The sequence below is a fragment of the Canis lupus genome, chromosome 36 (assembly GCF_003254725.2).
Source record: "Canis lupus dingo isolate Sandy chromosome 36, ASM325472v2, whole genome shotgun sequence".
NCBI lineage: Eukaryota > Metazoa > Chordata > Mammalia > Carnivora > Canidae > Canis > Canis lupus.
The window spans coordinates 29,622,872-29,645,202 of NC_064278.1; the positions used below are offsets into that span (position 1 = coordinate 29,622,872).

The following is a 22,331-nucleotide window of genomic DNA, read 5'->3' on the forward strand; positions in this document are numbered from 1 at the left end:
TGAAGGGGGTTTATTTATCAAATCTAATGAGAGTGATATCCTAAGGATAACAATATCCTTCATGAGACAATGCTTAAAGTTTCAAGTTCACCATATTAGAGAACATCCAGAAGAACATGAGAAAGATTAAGTCTATGTGAAGAATGGAGTGTTATCTATAGATAATTTCTAAAAGACATGATGATGTCATCTGCAGTCATTGTGTACAACAGTCAATACAAGTATATTGAAAAGAAACAGATGTTAATTTTGGTTGTGATACGAGGTTACTATTTTCTTTCTTTTAACCGTTTTTTTTTATTTGCTTGTTTCTCAATTTTTTCATTTAAAAAATGTAGGGGGTTGTATCAAAAATCTGTAAGGATACCTGTGGTCCTATAAAGCTTTAAAGCTAATATTTTAGAGTATCGAATATGAGGCTTTTGAAAGCTCTGTGCCAGACATGGTAGCAAAGACTTGTAAGTTACAGAATTATAATCCAATAGAAATTACAATTCTATTTACATTACAATATTTAGATAGAGAGGGCTTATGGGAGAAAACATAGCTATTCCCTATTCCCTGCTAAAATTTAGCAAAGATTAATTTGACCTTCAAAGACAGTAATAGGCAATAATAATAGAAGGTAATAAAATAATTTTTCTTTCTTTTTTTTTAAGATTTATTTATTAGAGAGAGATGTGCACGTGTGCAAGCAGGGGGAGGGGCAGAGGGACAAGCAGAGGGAGAGACAGAGATCCTCAAGCAGATGCCCTGCTGAGTGGGGAGCCCCCACAGGGCTCCATCCCAGGACCCTGAGATCATGATCTAAGCCAAAATCAACAGCTGGATGCTTCACCGACTAAGTCACCCAGGTGCCCCTAGAAGAATTTTTATGGCTACAAGGATATACAGGCCTTTCCAAACCAGGCATTACAAAATGTAGACCAAAAAGATAGTCTGATGCTTTTTAGCTTAGTATATCTTTGTGAACACACTTCTTTCCCTTCGTTTTTGTTTCATGAAATTTTCCCTCAGAACGCATTTGAAGTTCAGCTAACATTCTTCAAGGTTACATCTATGTATGTATGAATATTTATGCATAATTTTCCACTGAATATTCTATCAAACGTCATGTAGAATCTGAGATGTTATAGAAGTATCCAATATTATTTTCCCTTGGAAAGAAAACACAAAACTTATCCTATAGGATATTATTGGGGAATATTTTTATGATCAGGATATAACCATAAATTCTAAGGTCTGCTATGATTCAGAAAATTTACACTTATGATGAGAAAATTCATTCTAAAGTATTTTGTGACCTTATGTGTGTATGTGTGTTAGTGTTTCCAGTGATGTGGAGTCTATGTGTCACAGCACTGTTTTCTGGATCCTTTACTGAATGTCCAAAGACTTTGGAAAAAATTGAGAGTAAATAGGGAATAATAAACTTTTCCTGGAAATAAGTAACTATGATTAGCACACTCTTTAAAGTGGAATCCCAAATGATTTAAACCTAGAATTTGTTACCAATTCTGCAGTAAATGTGAAAAAAAAACCAAGTCTCCTCTATTTGAGAGATAATAAAAAATAATAACTTCAGCGGGGCATAATTTTTCCTCGTAGATAGGGGCTGTCCTGCTGAAAGCCTCATGAACAGTAGCCAAATTTTTTTTTTTTTTAAATGTGGACATGCCCAACGAGGTCAATCTTCATGGTGGGAATTGATAGCTATTGGTTACGTAAGTTTCTCTTACTCTTTGGTGTCATGTAGACAAAACAGTTGACAGAGAGTTGAATTTTCATCTGGAGGTTTGGATGTCCTATAAAACAGCCTAAAACAATAAAAGTGGGCCTAAAGGCTGTCTTGAATTAACTAATTGTCACCAGGTCTATTTGCCAGGTTTATTGAATCATAGCGTTAGTTTCCTTTAAATCCAGAGTCTATTTCTCATGGCAGGCAAACTTCAGATTCAGCATATTAAAAGCTACAACAATTTGTGTTGGTTTTCCTTTGTCTTCTATCTACAGCAGTCTGAGAGAGCAAAGAACTTTTAGCCACAGCAGGAATTTCCTGTAAAATACAATAAATGACTGTGCTTTCCTCATATGCCACATCCTTTTTTAATTCCTAGGTCCTAGGCATTTTTCCACTGCTTTAGGTAGAAATTTTGCTCCCTCTTCCAGGAAGCAATACATGTCAATGTTTTTTCAGCTTTTTAATGATTAGTAGACATATAAATAGCATATCATTAAATACATTAGCAGAATTCTATACATTAACGGAGCAAGCCACTAAGAGGAAGCCTTGCCCAACTGGCACTATTTATTATTATTATTTTTTAAGATTTTATTTATGTATTTGAGAGAGAGTGTGTGTGTGCTTTTGAGTTTGAGCAAGGGGGAGGGGCGGAAGGAGAGCCCTGGGCTGGGCTGACCCCGGACCATGACCTGAGCCAAAGGCAGCTGCTTTGAGCCACCCAGGCGCCCCCCATCTGGCATTTATAAGTATATTGTGACTAATAGAGTAACATAAACAGAAAATGAGATAATCCCAGAGAGATATAAATATGGGCAGTTTAGGAAGAGTGGGCTGGAAGTTAATAAGCAGCTCGTTTATAATCCTGATAGGTATAAATGAAGTGGCATGATGTAATTGGTGATTTTACTTTGTCACACTCAGGCTAGGGTGTGCATGTTCTGGGAAGATGAAAGATTTTGTCAAAATCAATATATACCAAAGAAAGATAAGTAATTTGGTTTGAAAGGAAGCTTAAGGAGGGTCTGGGAGATAGGATGGAAGACAAATGAAACAATAATAAGATATCGGAGCAAAACAAATAATGTTTTTGGTGGGGGGTGGGGAGGCAATTTTTTTTTTTTTTAATGTGGGGTTTTCCTAGACAGGGGAAATCTACATCCCATCAACTATTAGAATTCATCTGGAGTCTGACAGATTCTGGCTGGAATTTGGCCTGAAGGGTCTGATTCTTAGTCATAAGGATGGATCTATCCCACTGAACAAGCTTGTTAAATATCTTAACAATCCCTCCATAAGATACTCTCTGTACAGCTGATTGCTGACTTTATGAGTCCATGCATCTTGGTAGAAGGTTAGGGAGTTTTCCCATAGCTAATGGCAACCTCTTTATGTTTTTTTGCGAATGTGTAAAGTTCTTCATTATCAAAAAAAGTAAGCTGTTTGTTAATAATCAGAAATTACAGATATAAATTATTATACATAGAATTATAAGCCCCGGTTTCAAAAGGAACTTTCTTAACCTCCCTATGATTTATTATCCTTAATAACAAAAGAGAAACCTTTTTGCTATGTTCCAACCCACTGCTTGTAAAGCCATATATTTGTTTTACTTACTAGTAGCACCAACGGCACACTTCCATGTGATATATGTAGTATCTAGTCACGCTTACCCCAGATCCGATTAGTCTTACTGTAATTAAGCCAGAAAGATGGAGAGAGGCAGAAAATCGATCACTGAGTGAGCAGGACATTTTAAGGACTGCAATGTTTGTTGTCTTTCTTTTCCTTTGAAGTCCTACATGGCTACTATGCAAGCCTCTTCTAATCTTTTTATAGGAAGATTTTCAATGAAGTCTTCGTTTCTCAAAATCTTCTATGCAACAAAATATGTACCTTGGCGAAATTTTATTAAAAATTTTTTCCCATCCAAATGACTTCCAATGAATGCTTTTTAAAAATCCTACCTGATTGTATTACCATTATGATTTTATTAGAAATAATAATAATGATGATGTTGATATTATAGTAGCTAACACTTTTGAAAAGTTTACCAAATACCAAGCCTTGATAGTACTAAAGACCTCTATCTCTATTTCTATCAATTTAGGTACAGGGTGGCCACCAAGTCTGAAAACATAAATGATGCATCATAGATGATTTTTCTCAGTGGCGCAGTTGGTTAAACAACCGACTCTTGATTTGGGCTCAGGTCATGATCTCAGGGTTGAGAAATCAAGCCCCAGGATGGGCTCTTCCCTAGGTTTAGGATTCTCTCTCTCCTTCTGCCCCTGCCCCTTCTTTCTTCCTCCTTCTCTAAAATACAATACTAATAATTTCTCACTTATAACAGATTAAAAAGTAATATTTGGTTTTTGGACTTTATGATCACCTTATTAAAAAGCATGTATGATAAGTACAATGTTTTTCTCAGGTTTACCTATGAGGAAAGTGAGGAACAAGTAGGTTTACTAACTTCACAAAGTGATTAAAAAGTGGTTGATTCAGGATTTCAACCAGGTAGTTTGGCTTTAGGATTTATACTCTAGATCAAATCATAGTAAATTTATTATAAATTTTGAAACATGATTTTTAAATGCAAAAGTAAAATTATATTATTAATACATAGTTAAATGAAATGAAGAAAAGGGGGAACTCATTTTGAAGGAGGCCTGGGTGGCATCAATGTCAACATTGTCCCTGTCCTCTTATTTATGGCCTAACGTATTGTTAGCACTTTGCAGAAATGTTTTGTAGTAATACTCAAAGTGTGAAAGAATGCCCACATATATGTGTGCATGTGTGTGCATGTGTGTGTGCGTAAAGAAGTAAAAGGAAGACTATAGGGCAGCCCGGGTGGCTCAGTGGTTTAGCGCCGCCTTCAGCCCAGGGCATCATCCTGGGGTCCCTGGATTGAGTCCCACGTCGGGCTCCCTGCATGGAGCCTGCTTCTCCCTCTGCCTGTGTCTCTGCCTCTCTCTCTCTCTCTCTCTATGAATAAATAAATAAAATCTTAAAAAAAAAAAGGAAGACTATAAGAAAGGAGAGGTAAAAATGAAGAACTGGCCTACAGCTTGAACCCTGGGGATTTTCTAATGGCAAGAGTTACAATGGGGTTTAAATGAAGGTTAAAGATATAAAAATTGATTCCTATAAAATAAGCTGTTGCTGCCTACCCTTAGGAGTATCCACACCCTGGTTTATAGATCAGTGGTCTAAAGTGTAAGACATATTAGATGATGAAATTCAATTCTACCTAAATAAAAATGCATTGCATTTGAGAACCATTATGCTGAGTACTACAGTCAGAAAAATGATTAAGGGTTAAATTATAATTTAATGTAAAGCAAATGTGAAAAGGAACAGATGATAAGTAAATAAATTTATGAAAATTCATACTATCTACACTACATATAGTGTGATTTCTATTAAATTTCAATGACAATTTTTTAGCTATTAAATATGAAGTGAGTATTAAAATTCTCATAACAACTTAAATTATTATCATAACATTGGCATCAGAAATCATCTTATGGAAGGAACTGGGTTTTCTGGATAAAATACATTAAAGATGACATCGGGCCCCTCGCTGGCTCAGTTGATACAGCATGCAACTCTTGATCTAAGGGTTTTGAGTTTGAGCCCCAGCAGGGGTGTAGAGATTAGGTAAAGAAATAAAATCTTTAAATAAATAAATAAATAAATAAATAAATAAATAAATAAATAATAAAATAAAATAAAATAAAATAAAATAAAATAAAATAAAATAAAATAAAATAAAATAAAATAGTAACACTTGGAGTGGAGCATGCACATGGCCATAAATGTTAGCAGGTGCTCAAATAAAAGAAATTTTGTCTCCATAAATCAGTATCAGAAAATGTATTATTGTCTCTTCTGGAAAGGAATCAGGCAAATAGGTGATAAAGAGAAAGAATAAAGAAAGTCAGAGTGGATCCAGAACAGTGGAGAGAGGCTGGAAATATATAAGATACTGGGGGGATAGGTGAAAATTTAAAAATGGCGATGTTCACCATTTAATTTGAAGTGATTTGAAGTTTGCATTGCTAGCGTGTCAGTTTCTTCTGAGTCTTTCATTATGAAAATCTGCAATGAAGTCTACTATGCTCTAAAGCAATTTATATGTATACAACTTTTTATGAAGGTCAAGGAAGGAAAGGGCTATTTCAGGGATGAGAGTTAGGTTAAAAGTGAATTAGAAAGGAGTTTTCAGAGAAGCATATTTTTAAGGGATACCAAGGCACTTGATCATGGCAACACTGAGTTTTGAGGTGGGTGTTTGACTTAGATTCATTCTTAAATTTGCATGTGACATATGTAAGTTAACATAAATAACAAGTATATATAACAACTGTTCCTCATCAGTTGTGCTAAATTCATTTTGTTGAATTCATAATTTTTATTTCAGTCATTTTTATTGGAAACATGTCTCATTATACAGCAAGATGAGAACAGGTATTTGGGGGGACATTCTAACTATTAGGAATTAAATCCTTTGATTCTTTAAAAACTACATTTAAGAATGTATTTTATATGTTTTTATACCTATATTTATAATAGGTCATATCTCCTAGAAAAATTGTCTTCTAGTTCATCTGTTTTTAACTCTGAGCAATGGGACAGTTTGCTGTAACACTTACAAGGGATGGTAGGACAATCATGCATGGAGTTGATCTGTTGAGCATGGTTCAAAAGACTAGAGATACAACTTTTCTGGAGTAATTTAATACAATTTACAAACATCAAGTTCCAGCTTTACCTCAATTTACTTCTTACTATTCTAACCAAACTGACTCACTACTGATTCTCAGCACTATTCATATTTTCTGAGAAAAATGTCATCCTGCTCTGTTGGGGAAGTCTTACCCAATATTCAAGAATAAATACTCCTCCTGCAGATAAAGCCATTTAGAAGAAAATATATAATTATTTTATAGCCATAAAATAATTTTCAATAAATAGTCATTGTGTGTTAGTAGATGTAAAACTAAAATATATGAAGATGCTTAATTATCTCCCAAATAATCTATAAATATCATGCTATTAAGGTAATGAATAATTCTTTAGAAAAAAAATTTTATTTATTTATTTGACAGAGAGAGAGAGCACAAGAGCACAGAATGGGGAGCAGTAGGCAGAGGGAGAGGGAGCCTGATGCGGGACTCGATCCCAGGACCCTGGGATCACGATGTAAGCCGAAGATAGACACTGAACTGACTGAACCACCCAGGCGCCCCAAGGTGATAAATAATTCTAAAATTTAACTGAGCAAATAACAACAACAAAAAATAATTTTGTTAATAGAACTTAATAAATACAACAATTTAGTTAAATTTCAAATCAGTAATAGAAAAGACTAAATATTTAATGGAAAGTGTGAATACACCTGTCCATCAATTTGGTGGAAACACTTATATCTGAGATTCAGTTTCACTTGGATTAAGAGTTAAATGTGAAAGTGGACTTGTCACATTATTAGAAATTTAAAAATTAATATTGCTGCTATGTTGAGACATAGAAGAACTTTTAGTCAGATTATTAACCTTTAGTGATAACTAGAAACAGATCCTTCTATCGCCAAAATTCAATCCAGCCAGAGATAGTCTCCTTAGTTTTTCCCTCTTTCCCACCTCTTAGCCATCGATTATGTTTCAGAGCCTAAGTAGATGATTTTCTAAATAAAGCAGCGCAAAAATATTCGAAGTTAGCCTTGAACTGTCACAAATCACTTGGTCGCGAAGAACTTCAGATAGTACTTTATGTAGTCCCGGTCCTTAATTGAGCAGAATTGCTTTCAGAGGTTCTAGAATCTCAGAGCTGAGTGGACCTGAGCAAGTCTCGCAGTGAAGGCTGCTTATTCTACAGACTTGGAAAGTAGGAGTTTAGGAGACTTCGTGCCTCCTCTCCTCCAGCTGTGGTCGGTGAGCTCAGGCCGGGAGCTGCCCAAGTCCCAGTCCTGTGCTTCTTTCATTAGGTTCACGTTGAACCACACACACGAGTCAAACTAGTATCATAGCAAACGGCAGGCCTGGGTCTCAGTTCTATTTTTTAACCTCCCCAGAGACAGTTTTCAGCAGCTTTCCTGCTGGAATTTAAACACGTCGCCTTAAACTGTCCTTGTTACACATAAGATTTTAAAAAGTGCAAAAGAGGCAGGAAACTTCTCCCCAGAAACGCACCAATACTCATATCAGAGATCAATCTAATGAAAACAGTTTAAATTAGCACCTTTCATGTTCAAGCCACATCCGATTTATCTCCTTCGCAGTATCCAATAAATGTTAAAATTTGTAAGTTGGAAAGACCCTTAGAAAAAATATCATGTCATCCTCATAGTTTCCACTGGTACACACAGGCAGTGGAGGTCAAAACTGGTTTTTGCCTAGTAAGTGAATTTCCTTCCATTTTATGCTCTTTCCTATATGTCTTTGTTAAGCAAAATTGGGGCTTATAAAAATTGATCTGGCTCCACTTCACATAAAAAAGTTCAGGAAAAAAAACCCGGCTGTCAGATATAAGTAGGCATTTTGAGCATTCAAACCTTGCTCTAAGGAACAGTGACTCATATAAAATGTAATGTGCTAAGGAAGCTGACACATAAAAGGATAGAACAACAATGATGAGTTCCCAAAGACGTGCTGTGGGAAAAAGAATAATTATAGAGGGCCTATTTTTGGGTCCAGCCGAATGACTTGGGAATTTGAAAATCAGAAGAAGGAATTATACCACTTAGCTTCGAATTTAAGGTAAAATTATTTAGGAGCCTTTTTTCATGAATGCTATTATCGTTTATCGGGATGATACATGATTGACTTGTTAACTACTTTGCAATCTAAAAATAAGTTAGGACAGGAAAACTAATTTTGTCAGGAAGGGGGCCTTAGGGTGTAATAATAATTGCATAATTAATATGTTATCTGACAGGGAAGTACAACGCTAAATATAAATAAGAAGACACATCTGTCTACAGCAGTAATCTTTTTGGAAGCATCCCTGCCCCTGAAGCTTGTAATTAATGCCCGGGATTAAAATGGAAACTGTTTTTGGCCAGGGAGTTCTAAAAATAGTCCCTAGAACAACTTAAATCTTTGAAACAGTTTACCTCCCCCCCGCCCGGCTGCCGTTTTCCTGTTTGCTTATTTATAAGTGATGTCCTAATCAAGTTTTACAATCACTTGTAGGAATAGAACAGCACCAGTGTGATTCAGAAAAGAAAGAACTCTAGAGAAGAACATTATTTAGTTCAAACGAGCAATCTAGCCCTATTATTTAATAACATCAGACATAATTCTGTTTTCTATGTACATATATACAGTTATAATAAGGTTAGATATATATACACAGATATTATATACGTGCATGTGTGTACCTGTGTGTGTGTGTGTGTGTGTGTGTCTGTGTGTGATGTTTGTGGCAAATATTAGCAAATCACTAATATCACTAAATCTGATAGGACCCATTCAAATTAATTTAATGCTCCTAGTTTTCTGGCCCAGGGAACAAGAACTCGGGGGCTCAATGCGTATCCAAAGGTCCCAAGGAAATGACCTTGTATATTTGTCCATAAGTCCATCTCTACCAGTATTTTGTTAGACTCCCTTTCAAAATTCCCTTTATTCAGGAGCTATTTGACATTAAGTTATAAATCATTCTGTGAAATCTTTCTTATTATTGTTTACATGTTCGTATTGTTTTCAACTTCATTGGAAATTAAACATGTTCCTTTCTTTAGGTCCTGAATGTTCTTTTGTAATGTGTGCAATACCTGAAAGTAGGGCCATCCAAAGTTTTGACAGGTGGCAGCACAAGTGGTTGGTGTATCATCGTAGAACCCTGGATGACAAGAGAACATTCCTGTGAATTTGGCAATATTATTAGTGAATAATGGGATTCCCTAGAATTTAACTTAAAGTTATATACTAGTGAGGTTTTTTTTTTTGTTGTTGTTGTTGTTAAAACCATAAACCCCTGTATTTTAAATGTTGAATTTTAATGGGAAGTTGGGAGGAGAGGTATCAGGCACTTTGAGGTTGCCAGGTTGCCATCATGCTAACCTGAAGTAATCAAAAACTTTGTTCTTGGCACTTTAGTTTTTGATAATGAAGATTCTAAGGGGCACAAACACGAAGGATGGTCCCTGTTGTTTAAGATCTTAGCAATAGGAAGAAGTGGATGCCCTGAAATGTTCAGGAGAAATGTTCCAGAAGGGAAGGATTGGTCAGTGGTTCTGAGGATGGAATATCACAGGTTCAAGGTACAGGGAGGAGTTCTGGGTGATCCAAGTGAAATGAGTGATGGGCAAAGAGTGACATAAACCTGTCAATGAGGGAGCAGAGGCTGGATGATGGCAGTTTAACATTTAACTTTCTTTAAACAGAGGACATTACCAAAAAGTAAGATCCACCCACCACCAAACAAAGACTTAATGTATATAAATGGAGTTTAAATCTATATTTTTTAAGATTTTATTTACTTATTCATGAGAGACACAGAGAGAGAGAGAGAGAGAGAGAGGCTGAGACACCGGCTGAGAAGCAGGTCTCCCTGTGGGGACCCCAATGTGGGACTCAATCCCAGGACCCTGGGATCACTATCTGAACTGAAGGCAGATGCTCAACCACTGAGCCACTCACGCGTCCCTATAAATGGAGTTTATATGCATCTTTTCAGACCCAAACTAATGTTGAAGACAAGATATAGCTACTTGTTTATCCTGCTGCACATTTACATGGTAATTGGGCTTACTGAACTTCAAAAATGTTAAATTTCTGTTCGCAAACTATTCATCTCCATTAGTTCATATTGTGATTCGGGAGGCTTTTGTTGAACTTACTTTTATGAATCATCAATTTGTTGCTACTTCGAATAATAATCTTTGGATGATTGCCCAGGATGTCTATGGAGCCATTAGGGGTATTTACGTGAAAACTATGTGAAGAAAGCTATGTCAAAAGCAATCTCTGTGTCTCTGCCTCTCTTTCGCTCTCTCTGAATAAATAAATAAATAAATCTTAAAAAAAAAAATGCAGTCTCTGCAATCAAATCTTTGTGACTCAAAAAAGATTCTTGGATTACTTTGTAAATTTATACACCTTCACATATTTTTAATAATTTATTATATATTATTATAGATTGTGTAGTAGTATATGTTATAATTAGCATCATGATCTTGTCTTATTAAGTAGATGTTTATTTTTACACCAACAAACACTGCACAGTTTTAGAATCTGGATTTTCTTCAAGCTATTTTGAAAAAAGTAAAAACTCTTGTCAGTCTCGGCTTTACTGGCCTATATATGGACTTCAGAAGGTTCAAAGTTGAAGTTTATTTTGAGGGATGCCTGGGTGGCTCAGTGGTTGAGCATCTGCCTTCCACTCAGGGCATGACCCTGGGTCCCAGGATCGAGTCCCACGTCGGGCTCCCTGCATGGAGCCTGCTTCTCCCTCTGCCTGTGTCTCTGCCTCTCTGTGTGTCTCTCATGAATAAATAAATAAAATCTTTAAAAAAAAGAAGTTTATTTTGAGCATTTTCCCAACTTGCTTAAAAAAAAAAATAGCACATGAAATAGAAAGGACTGTGAAGTATGACTGGTTTTCTTCTGCATGGCCCTGGAGATTTTATTTCACTCCAGCTGAAAACACTATGAAAGAATCTTTCCATTCTTTTGGTGATTTGGGATGAGTGAAAAACAAGTATGTCAGTAGTTTCTTCTGGCTATCAGAAAATTTACTGATGACATAATTTTGATTAGTAAACATGTTGTACATGTTTTTTTAATTAATTAATTTGTTTATTTATATTCATTTATTTATTTATTTTAGAGAGAAAGAGGGAAAGAACGAGAGAAAGCATGATGAGGGGCCGAGGGAAAGGGAAAGATCTCAAGCAGACTCCCCGCAGAGCATGGAGCCTTTTGTGGGGCTTGAGTTCACAACCTTGAGACCGTGACTTGAGCCAAAATCAAGAGTTTGGGCACTTAACCAACTGAGCCACCCAGGCACCCCAATGTGTTGTACATTTTTAAAAGATTTTATTTATTAATTTATTCATGAGAGACCCAGAGAGAGAGAGAGAGAGAGGCAGAGACACAGGCAGAGGGAGAAGCAGGCTCCATGCAGGGAGCCCGATGGGGGACTCGATCCTGAGATCCCAGGGTCACGCCCTGAGCCAAAGGCAGATGCTGAACTGCTGAGCCCCCCGGGATGCCCCTGTGTTGTACATTTTAATATCATAATGCATATGTCAGCATGGTCTGACTTCTACTGTCCTCTGAAAAATATCTGTATCTGTAGCACCAGAAATTAATTAACATCCAAGAAGAAAAGATGCAAAGAAGAGATAAAGCCTCTAGGTTTAAGCCCAGATAAAACTCAAAAGAACACCTATCTTCTTCAAGTAGGGCCATTGGCTGAACTGATTAGACAATGAAATCAAAATCAACTAAACCTCCTGAAAACACAAAAGAAATACAGCAAACAAGAATAACAGATAAACCTTCTTCATGTAATGTGATTTAACACAACAATTGAGCTACAAAAAATGTAAACCTAAGCATACTGATTAAGAGGAAATCAGAATATTGAAAAAATATATTGGTTAAATTCAGCTGATGTGCACAAGGGCAATCAAGGGGTTTCAGAAATGAGGGATTATGTGAAAGGTACAAGCTCCAATATTCTGTAATATTTTTATGAATAAGAAATAATTTTTACCACAGTAGAGAGACACCAGCTCTTTCAAGAGATTTATAAGCTCCATAAATGATCTTAACTATGCAAAAGTTTATAAAAAGCATACAACACATGTTATTATACATTTGTTCAAAGTCATAGATGTTCAACACCAAGATTGAACCCTACTGCGAACTGTGGATTCGGGGTGATTATGCTCAGGTTCATCAGTTGTAACAACTATGCTACTCTGGTGATGGACATTGACAGTGGCGGGGGGGGCGGGTGTGTGCATGAATGGGGACGGCGCAGTAGGGGTAAGCTTTGTTCCTTCCATCCAATTTTGCTGTGAACCTATAACTGCTTTAAAAAATAAAGCCTATTACAGAAAAAGTGCACATGCATCCAAATGGAATTAGTCATTTTCTTTCTCAATTTTTAAAAGAGATTTTGATGTGTCTTTGATGGGGTTTTTGAATAAAGGAAATAGGAAGTTAGGGATATGATTCTAGGGATTATCAGTTCGTGGTCTTGTCACGGTGAGAAATGCTATTCATACACTCGGAGTTCTAAATATACTAAAATACACTCTTTCCTTTCCCCGGACCACCTAACAAAAACGAGATAGTTAGTCCTTCTTTTAAATAATTATAAGCAAAAATGGCTTGGCCATAATTCTATAGCCTCAAGTCACTGCTACCCCATTAAAAACAAATGTTTCAGAGAAAATTTTTAATTCTTTTCACGTACAGATTTTCGGTGATGCATAATCAGGGCAACGTACATTAAAATCACGATGAGATATTATGTTACTCCCACGAGACTGGCAGAAATTTAAAAGTTTTAACCATAATGGAAAGTGTTGGAAAGGACATGGTGCAGTGGAAACTTCAGACCCTGTTGATGAGAGTATAAATTGGTACAAGCACTTTGAATTGCTAAAGTCCTGAAATCCCACTCTTACGTAGATTCCCTGAAGAAACTCAGGCATATGTGTACCAGAAGATTCGTGAGAAATTCACTCGTTGCTTCATCGTTTGTAACAGTAAAATGGTGGAAGCAATCCAAATGTGTCTCAGCGGGAGCAAAGAGAAATGCACACTGGAACCCTCATAGTGTGGGGCGCTGCAACCGTGGGAAGGAAGAAATCGCACATGCATTAATAGGGCTGCGTCCCCAAAATGCTAAACGAGAGAAGCAAACTCTGGAGGCTCTGGTTCAGAGGGATGGGACTTTCACAAAAATAGCAACAGCAGAACTAAAAGACACGTTGCTTAAAGCATGTGCATATGTGACAAAGCCCTAAAGTACCCTAAAGTACCCTAAAGTACAGGCAGAGGAATGACAAGTGCAAGTTTGGGGTAATGGTCTAACTTCTGGGGCCATGTGTGGGACTTAACTGAGAGGAACATGATGGACACGCCGGGTTCCAGGTAGACAGGCATCGATTTGTTTAAATAATATATTTGTGGTATGCATAATCCTGTGTGTGCCCGATTCTTACAATTATAAAATAGTTTTGTAGGCACGGTATGGAGAGTGTGACTCCGTACCCTGGAATTAGGTGTTCGTTGTGGAATTATGGAGCAAGATATCAAAATGCAATGTCTGTGGAAGAGGCCGGGGCACTGGGGCGGGAATGCGGCTGCCTCACACATTACCAACCCAATTTGAAAGTTTACCTCCTTCGGTCAGAATATTGTTCAGATTAGACTCCCTTGGAATATTTCACACTTAAGACATAGTCCATGTACAATTTAAAAGCTTAAAGTTTTGCAAATATGACTTAAGTGTATGACTTATTTTGACTTTAGGTTACTTTCCTAGTTATATGGAGGAAATTTTGGAATGCCAGGGGTGAAAAGTTCATAAATCAGTTTGCGTGTGTGTGTGTGTGTGTGTGTGTGTGTGTGTATTTACCCCTGAGTCCAGTCAAGGAAGAAAGGGTCAATAAAGTTGTATTTTGGATTATTACCAGGTTCTCAAGACTTTTAAGTGAGGATGACTCAGGCAGGGAAAATGCACCCCCACATCACAAAATTAGTAATTTTCAAAGCCAAAATTGGAAGAGAAAGTAACATATATGTTTTGTTATTTGTATGTAGTTCATGCAATCAATGCTGGCTGTCTTATTATTTAGAAAGAGAATCATTTGGTTTAAACATGTGTCTGGTTCATGCTTTGATTTTGTTGTTGTAAATTTGGACCTGATTGTGTTTTTATGTCTCATTCTCAGCATATCCAGAGTTCAGGAGAGGGAACGCTGATTTCAGGACACACAGGGCTCATTCAAGCCTTCTCCCCTCTACACGCTGAGCCATCAGCCTGAATTGGTAGGTCCGAAATGAGCCCGGTCGTTTGTATCTTACCAACCAGTCCTGCTGCTGTCGATGCGCTGTGATTAACCCAGCTCCATGTCTGGGCTGCCTTTTGAGAAAGTGTCCTACACAGACTACACTTGCCAGTGGGTCAGACTCCATGAATCCTTAATTGTGCAGACATTATCTTGACCAATTGGGCCCAAGCCTTAGAGTATGATTATCATCCAGGGGCTGGTGTTTGCTTCTCACACCTGCTTCATAAACACTCCTCGCCTCTTATCAGAAGGAATAACTTCTAGGCTTAACCCTCAACCTAATTTCCCAAACCAAAGGGCAGGTAAAGTCTTGCTATCTGAGCTGTTAGACCAAGCAGCTGGAAGGTATTTGCATACAACGACGTAGACGTGGCCATGTATTCACAGCGTCTCCGCCCATCTTAATTTATGCAGTTCAGGGCTGGATTTTTACTTTCTAACCTTTATGGCAATAAAATATATCTTATTGAACCAACTTATCTCCCTTTATTGCCTCTTTCATCTTCTCTTTCGTTTTCTCTCTCTTTGGTTCACTCCCCTTTTCTTGATCTAATTTCTTTTACTTTTAAAGCCCATCTCTCACTCTGGTTTCATGTTCACGCAGTGAGTGATAATTTCTAAGTCAATTACATTCTGACAGTCATAGAGATAGAGATATAGAGATAGAGATAGAGATTGGTTCTGTAGATAAAAAATTTTCTGAACATTTTCTTTTCTCTGCTCTCCAGATTGGCCCCTCACTCCCTAACTTGTTCCTTTCATGTCTTGTTTTATCAGCTTCTGGGGGAATCTTCAAACCCTCCATCTTGTCATTTACCAAAGAAACTATCACCAGACCTGTAACAAAATACCGTGTTCTGGATTAACTCCGAGGGTGGGAGGCATGTGAAGATGGAGAGCACATTTGTTCCTTTAGAGACATCGGAGGTGAGGACAGTTGGAAAGAGGAATTAGTTAAAATAGGACTAATTAGAGAATTGTTAATAACATTTGTTTGGGGAGGGACACCTGGGTGGCTCAGTGGTTGAGTGTCCGCCTTCCACTCAGGGCGTGATCCTGGAGACCCAGGATCAAGTCCCATATCAGGTTCCCTGCGTGGAGCCTGCTTCTCCCTCTGCCTGGGTCTCTGCCTCTCTCTCTCTGTGTCTCTCATGAATAAATGAATAAAATCTTAAAAACACACACACACACACATTTGTTTGGGGCAACATCATGAACTTCAAAACTGATTTAAGATCATATTTTATCCTGTAGGCGAGCTAGCTGTCTCTGGTGTTACTATGAATCTTCTAGAATAGAGATACTTAACACAGTCAAGGTGATCTAGCGGATATAAAGGCTGAAAAATCGCTAAAATAATATATGAATATTAGGATATACCTTTAAATCCACTAAGCAGTGGAGAGCCAACTGTGATATTTAGTGAAACCTTTTTAAATTGTCAGCAATTTCTTATGTCAGGCAATTATTCAAACCTCAGAACAGCCTTTTTTTTCATCCTACAAGTAGCACTATTAGAAAAAGTTCTCAAGATTATGTGGTGTCTCTGCTGAATCTTGATGAGAGAGAACAAATAGTTTGGCACTGCCTTTTTCTGAATCAGACTGCTGGGAGTATCTGTCATGGGAAGAGCTGATTACTAGCTTGAGAAAGTATAAAGTGTGTCTGCTCCCTGTAAGAAATTAGTCATTTTTTGCAGTCTATTTTTTAAATGAGTTCCTTATTCTTTAAGTTCTTATTTTATTTTAAAAGATTTTATTTTTTAAGTGATCTCTACACCCAACATGGGGCTTGAACTCCCAACCCTGAGATCAAGAGTCACATGCTCTTCAGACTGAACCCACAAGGCTCCCCTGTACAATAATTTAGTACGGAGTACTTGCGTTGAAACTTTTATTGGCTCTTATTGATGTAAAGTTTATTTTTAAGTGCTTTTCCCCCACCATTTTGCCAAGCCTCTCTAGATTAAAAGTTGTCAGTCGTCTCCTGGTCTCAGCTTAATTTTATTATTATTAATTTTGTCTATTTTAAGCTACCTGGGACAAAGAAAATATGTTATAGAATATTGGGTTGTGATGCTATATGTAAACACACCAGAAATAAATTGAATGTAGACTAATCCTTAAAACGAAATACATTTTTGTTAGGGCATTGGTATCATTTATGTTTTGTAATCAGAAACTGATTATAAGCACATTATTCAATAATGACCATATCCAATAAAGCCAGGAAGTTCAAGAAAAGTTAAAGAACAGGAAAGGATGGTGCCAAGAAGAAGCTATTTGACAATTTAATGTTTGGAGCAATACTTCATTTGGGATGGAGGGTTGTTTAATCCAGACAAGTTTTGTTGCTTGAGGTTTAAAAGTCAGTCAGATATGTTGAAATAACCAGTAAAATAACTTTAACATATTTTATATATGTATTTTCTCTGAATATTATGAGCATAATTTGAGAAGTCTTTTTCTCAAAGGAAGATTACGGTTTCCATAAATGACATGCATATCTGGGCTCAGAAGAAAAAAAATCTGATTATAGTATTTCTAGGTGAATGAATGATTAGCAGTCCATTTTAAAAGCAAATCAAGTTAGCTATATGAATCTCAACACATAGAGAATCTAAATTTAAGACAAATATTGTTATAACTTGTGAGAGGAGTCCATTCAGAAGATATATTTTGTGAAAATCCACCATGAAGTTTTCAAACAAACCGTGACTCTACTTGATGACAAATATAGATTTCCATTTATAAAATAGTTCTTTGGCTCTACACTTGGAAAACTTCCAAAACTACACAAGAATGAAAGGGCATTGACAGTTGGCATTCTTTTTAGAATTGTCTTTCAATATTTACAAATCAACGCTTAGAAGCTTCATGAATCATAGATTTTCACACACATAACTCATCACTTATCAAACAGTTGTATAATTTTTTGTGAATTAAATTTGGATTCTACATATATACATATTTTTAAAAGATTGATTCACTTTTTTTCAATGTCACTGCTATGAGTTTTTTTCTCCTTCTATAGACTTTTTAGGGTTATTGTCCAGAAAGGCAATCAGTAATGGAGCAAGACTCTTGTTGGGAGGCCACAGTTGGCAGGTCTGCCAGTTTCAACAAGAAATCCTGCCAAGTTCAGCCATTGTTTGGCCATTTGGGGAAATGCTTCAACATTTTGTGTTAAAATGCCCAGCAACCTTCTCATTTACCCTAGTTTGAAAGGTCACTCCTTGGAATTCAGTGAAACCTGAACACTAACTACATTACAGAAAGCATCTTTACTAATTTATTTCCCTTTACAAAAGCAGTGGAGTGATAAGTATTAGGTTGACCTAAGAATAATAAAATGATAATTAGTTTCTGAATATTTTCTCCCTCGCCATGGGTTGTGTTTCTAACACCTCCAAAGCTTCAGCTCTAGCATCTCTTGTACACTGCATACAAAAATCACAGAGAGTCGCTGTTTAGTTTTCTGTGGAGACAAAGAAACATATTTACTCACTTAATCACTTATTAAGCAATACTTAAGCACCTACTAGTGCTGCCATTTATTTAGATGCTTGGGATATATTAGTGAATAAAGAAAAAACAGCAGAAGTGCTTGTACTTGTAGAGCTTCCATGTTAAAGATACGGACAGAAAATTTGTAAATTATAGTTGATGGTTTGTTGAAATGTGATTGGTGTTACAGGGAAAAAGCTAGGACAAACCAAAATAGATGAAGATGAGCCAAAGGGTCATGGTGGTGCAGGTGTAGCTGACTTTGAATAGTGTCTAGGTTAGGTCCCAAGGAACAGTTTGTACCTGAGCAAAGACTATAGGGGGGTGGGGGAGCTGGCCTATGGATTACTGAGGCAAGAGCATTCTGTGCTCCCTGCAGGAAACCCATGGATAATTTTTAATCTTACTTCAGATAAGGTGCTTATCTTTTTAAAAATTTTATACCAATTGATATCAGAAATTCAGGAACTATGGGCCCACACATAAGAAAGATTAGCATTTTCTTTCATATTCAGGTGCTGTAATGGTGGGTATGTGATGAAGAGTAGAAGAGACATGGTAAACTCAGAAAGTTACTCCGTTGATTCATTCAAATAGGTTTCCTGTCATTAATCTCTATTATAATCTTATATCAATAAATAGGATGCACGATGTTTGTTGTTTATTACAAATTTAGTTTAATTCTAAAGAGTTATCTGAGTTAGGATTGATAGAAAAGATAGAAAAGCTCCTACGTTATATTTACAGGCTGCATCCTTCCATGATTATAAAGTTCTGCAGTTATATCTGGGAATAAAAACATAGACCAGAATGGAGACCAGTCCTTGAAGTCTATAAGACTTTGAGTAGTTAGAATTAGAATGTTGTCTAAATGTAGAAATGTAACTTTTTGCTTTAAGCATACACTATTTCAGAATCTATATCATATTTATACTCAATGAAGTCCTTCGAAGACATATTGAGCCAGAGTCTCCTATTTCTAAGTTAGAAACTCATTAATTAGATTTATTTACCTTACTCAGGACTCTGGCTTCAGAAACTATATGTAACACGAACAGTTTTGAACATGTAGTCCTTTATGGTACAGATAGTACCAGAGTCGATAGAGTTGAGAGCCTGCAACTTTGAATATGTAGTCTTTTATGAAGTTAGAATTTAGTGAATAATCAGCTTTCAGGGTTAACCTGAAAAAAATCACACAATTAGTGGATTTTCAAAGGATGTGTGAGTTATACAATGACCCAAACATAAACTCTCTGTTAATTTTGGTGTATTTATTTTGAAGGAAATAAGCTGGAATCTAGTTCTTTAAATATGGACATGTATTAATTTTAAGATCAAAAAGATTCAGTTCAGTGTTTTCTAATAATTTTGAACTGATAACATGGAACACAGCACAGGAAATCCTTTTGGAAAGTGCCTAATTAAGGAGGTTAACTCATGTGAAGCGTTCCAATTAATTAAAATATTAAACAATATTTAGGAAAATAATTTTTGGGGCTTCACCCCTGTCAGTTTGTTTTTGACCTTAATACTTGCTCATATCTCATTTGAAGACTTTCCTGTTCAAATTAATGAAACCAAACATTCTTCAAAGCTTTCTTTTTTAAAAAAAGATTTTATTTATTTATTCATGAGAGACACAGAGAGAGAGGCAGAGACACAGGCAGAGGGAGATGCAGGCTCCCTGCGGGGAGCCCAATGCGGGACTAGATCCCAGGACCCCGGGGTCACACCCTGAGCCGAAGGCAGACGCTCGACCCCTGAGCCATCCAGGTGCACTCTCAAAGCTTTATTCTTAAGACTATCTTTCTTTAATCACATTCTTTCTGTCTTAAAAGTGAACAATTTCTCACCCAGCCATGATGTTTGCAGTTGATTTAGATGCAAGGAAATCTTTCTGTTAAAGTATGAATTGTCAAAGTCATATTAGAAGCAGTTGAAAATAAGGTATTTCAGAACGTCTTCACCGAAGCACATACTATGGTGGGCTAAGTAGAGTCCATTAGACTGTCGTTCTTTCTTTCAGGGTTGAGGTTTTGTTTTGTTTTGTTTTACAAAAGTTTCGTCTATAATCCAAGGTTCCCAAAATGTAATCAATATGTATGAAAAATATCTCATTTATCAAATCTTGTCATTTTAGAAAACACCCTACTTCAGGCATTCAGTCCTGACCTTGTGACAAGATGAAAAGTAGAGTGGCAGCCAGCAGGAGAGATGAAGGGTGCATATTTTAATTGTGCTGAGCACTGAGGTGGAGCTGAGGCGGTCCAGAGCGGGGTCCTGTTTTGCTAACCTGCAGCAGCAAGCATCGGGCCTGGCACATTGTGAGAGCTTGCTGAACTGAGGATCATCCTGTTGAACCCTTGCACCTCTCAAGAACAATAAGTCATATAACTTAAAAAACAAACTGTTCTCTGACAGAATTAAATTCTGGTGTGAACAGAAAATTCCCCAAATAAGATAGGCTGCAATAAGAACAGACTTTAATTTAATAAGAGGAGGGGCGATTCTGGAAGGTTTTATGAGTCATGTAGAGAAAAAACATGAAACATGCTACTTTTTTTTTTTTTTTGGAATATAGGAACCTTATACCCTGTAAGCCCCCTTAATTATAATATCATTGTTTTAAATATTTTAAATATTTCTTCTACCTATAATCAGACTCCACCCCCATCCCAAAAAAAAAAAAAGGGGGCCTCAGTCACTGGAGAATATATACCATGCTCAATGCTCATAGTTAGATGACTTTACATTATTAAGATGTTAATCATTTTCGATTTAACTAATGAACACACTGCAATTCCAATTATCATTTGAGGAGAAATTTTTAAAGAACTTCCAAAATCTAAAAACCTAAGTAATTTGGGGGGAAACAGAGCAAATATGGGTAAATGTCCCTCACTTGTTGTAACAGTTAATTGAATACATTAACTTGGCCAGGCTATGGTGCCTGGTTTGATCAAACACTAGTCTGGATGTTGCCATGGAGGATTTTTGTAGATGTGATTGACATCTAAGATCAGTTGACTTTAAGTAGAGGAGATTATCTGGATAATGTGTCTGAGTCCCATCCAATCAATTGTCGCTGTAAGAGCAACACTGAGGTTTTCTGAAGAAGAAAGAATTCTGCAAAATTTTTGTTTTCCAAGCTAATCTTGACTACTGGAGGCTGGAGAGTAACTACTGGGCACTGGGTAACTACTGTGGAGAAAGGTGAGGGTTAAGCAGGCGTAGATGAAAGAACTTAGTGGAAGGAAATGCATACACAAAGAAAGATGGGAAATTACCAATGGCAGATTCTACTTACTATGTACAGGTATATCTCATTTTATTGTGCTTCTCAGCTATTGCATTTTTTATAAATTGAAGTTTTGTGGTAATCCTGTGTTTAACAAGCTTATCGGTACCATTTCTCTGGCATTTACTAACTTCATGTCTCTGTATCACATTTTGGCAATTCTCTCAGTGTTTCCAACTTTTTTATTATTATTACATTGTTATGGGGACCTGGGATCAGTGTTCTTTCATATTACTATAGTGATTGTTTGGGGCACCACTGACCTTGCCAGTAAGTGTCGTGTGTACTCTGACTGCTTCCCCCATGTCTCTCCCTTTCCTTGGGTCTCACTACTCCCTGAGATACAACCATATTGAAATTAGGCTAATTAATAACCCTAGAATGGCCCCTAAGTGTTGAAGTGAAAAGAAGAGTCACATATCTCCCACTGCAGTGGTCTGGATAGAAGATCAAACCAGCCTCAAAATTCACTTGAGCCAAAGCCTAATCCAGAGCAAGGCCCTGACCCTCTTCAATTCTATGAAGGCTGAGAGAGGTGAGGAAGTTGAATAAGAAGTTTGAAGCTAGCGGAGGTTGGTTCCTGAGGTTTAAGGACCGAAGCCATCTCTGTGGCATGAAAGCGCAAGGTCAAGCAGCAAGGGCTGATGTAGCAGCTGCAGCAAGTTATCCAGATCCACCTAAGATCGTTAATGAAGGTGACTACAGGAGACAACAGACTTTCAGTGTAGATAAAAT

General features: G+C 36.9%; 1 protein-coding gene across 3 annotated transcripts in view; it reads right to left on the reverse strand.

The window, feature by feature from the left end:
• Positions 1–22,331, reverse strand: part of CALCRL (calcitonin receptor like receptor) — a 99,980-nt gene that overhangs the window by 70,803 nt on the left and 6,846 nt on the right. For 2 of the 3 annotated variants that reach the window (XM_025460437.3, XM_035697391.2), the window contains exon 2: positions 9,528–9,595. The exons of the other annotated variant lie outside the window; for it this stretch is intronic. The gene's annotated coding sequence lies outside the window, so the exon portion shown is untranslated. The remainder of the gene's footprint in view (positions 1–9,527; positions 9,596–22,331) is intronic. 3 annotated transcript variants of the gene reach the window in all.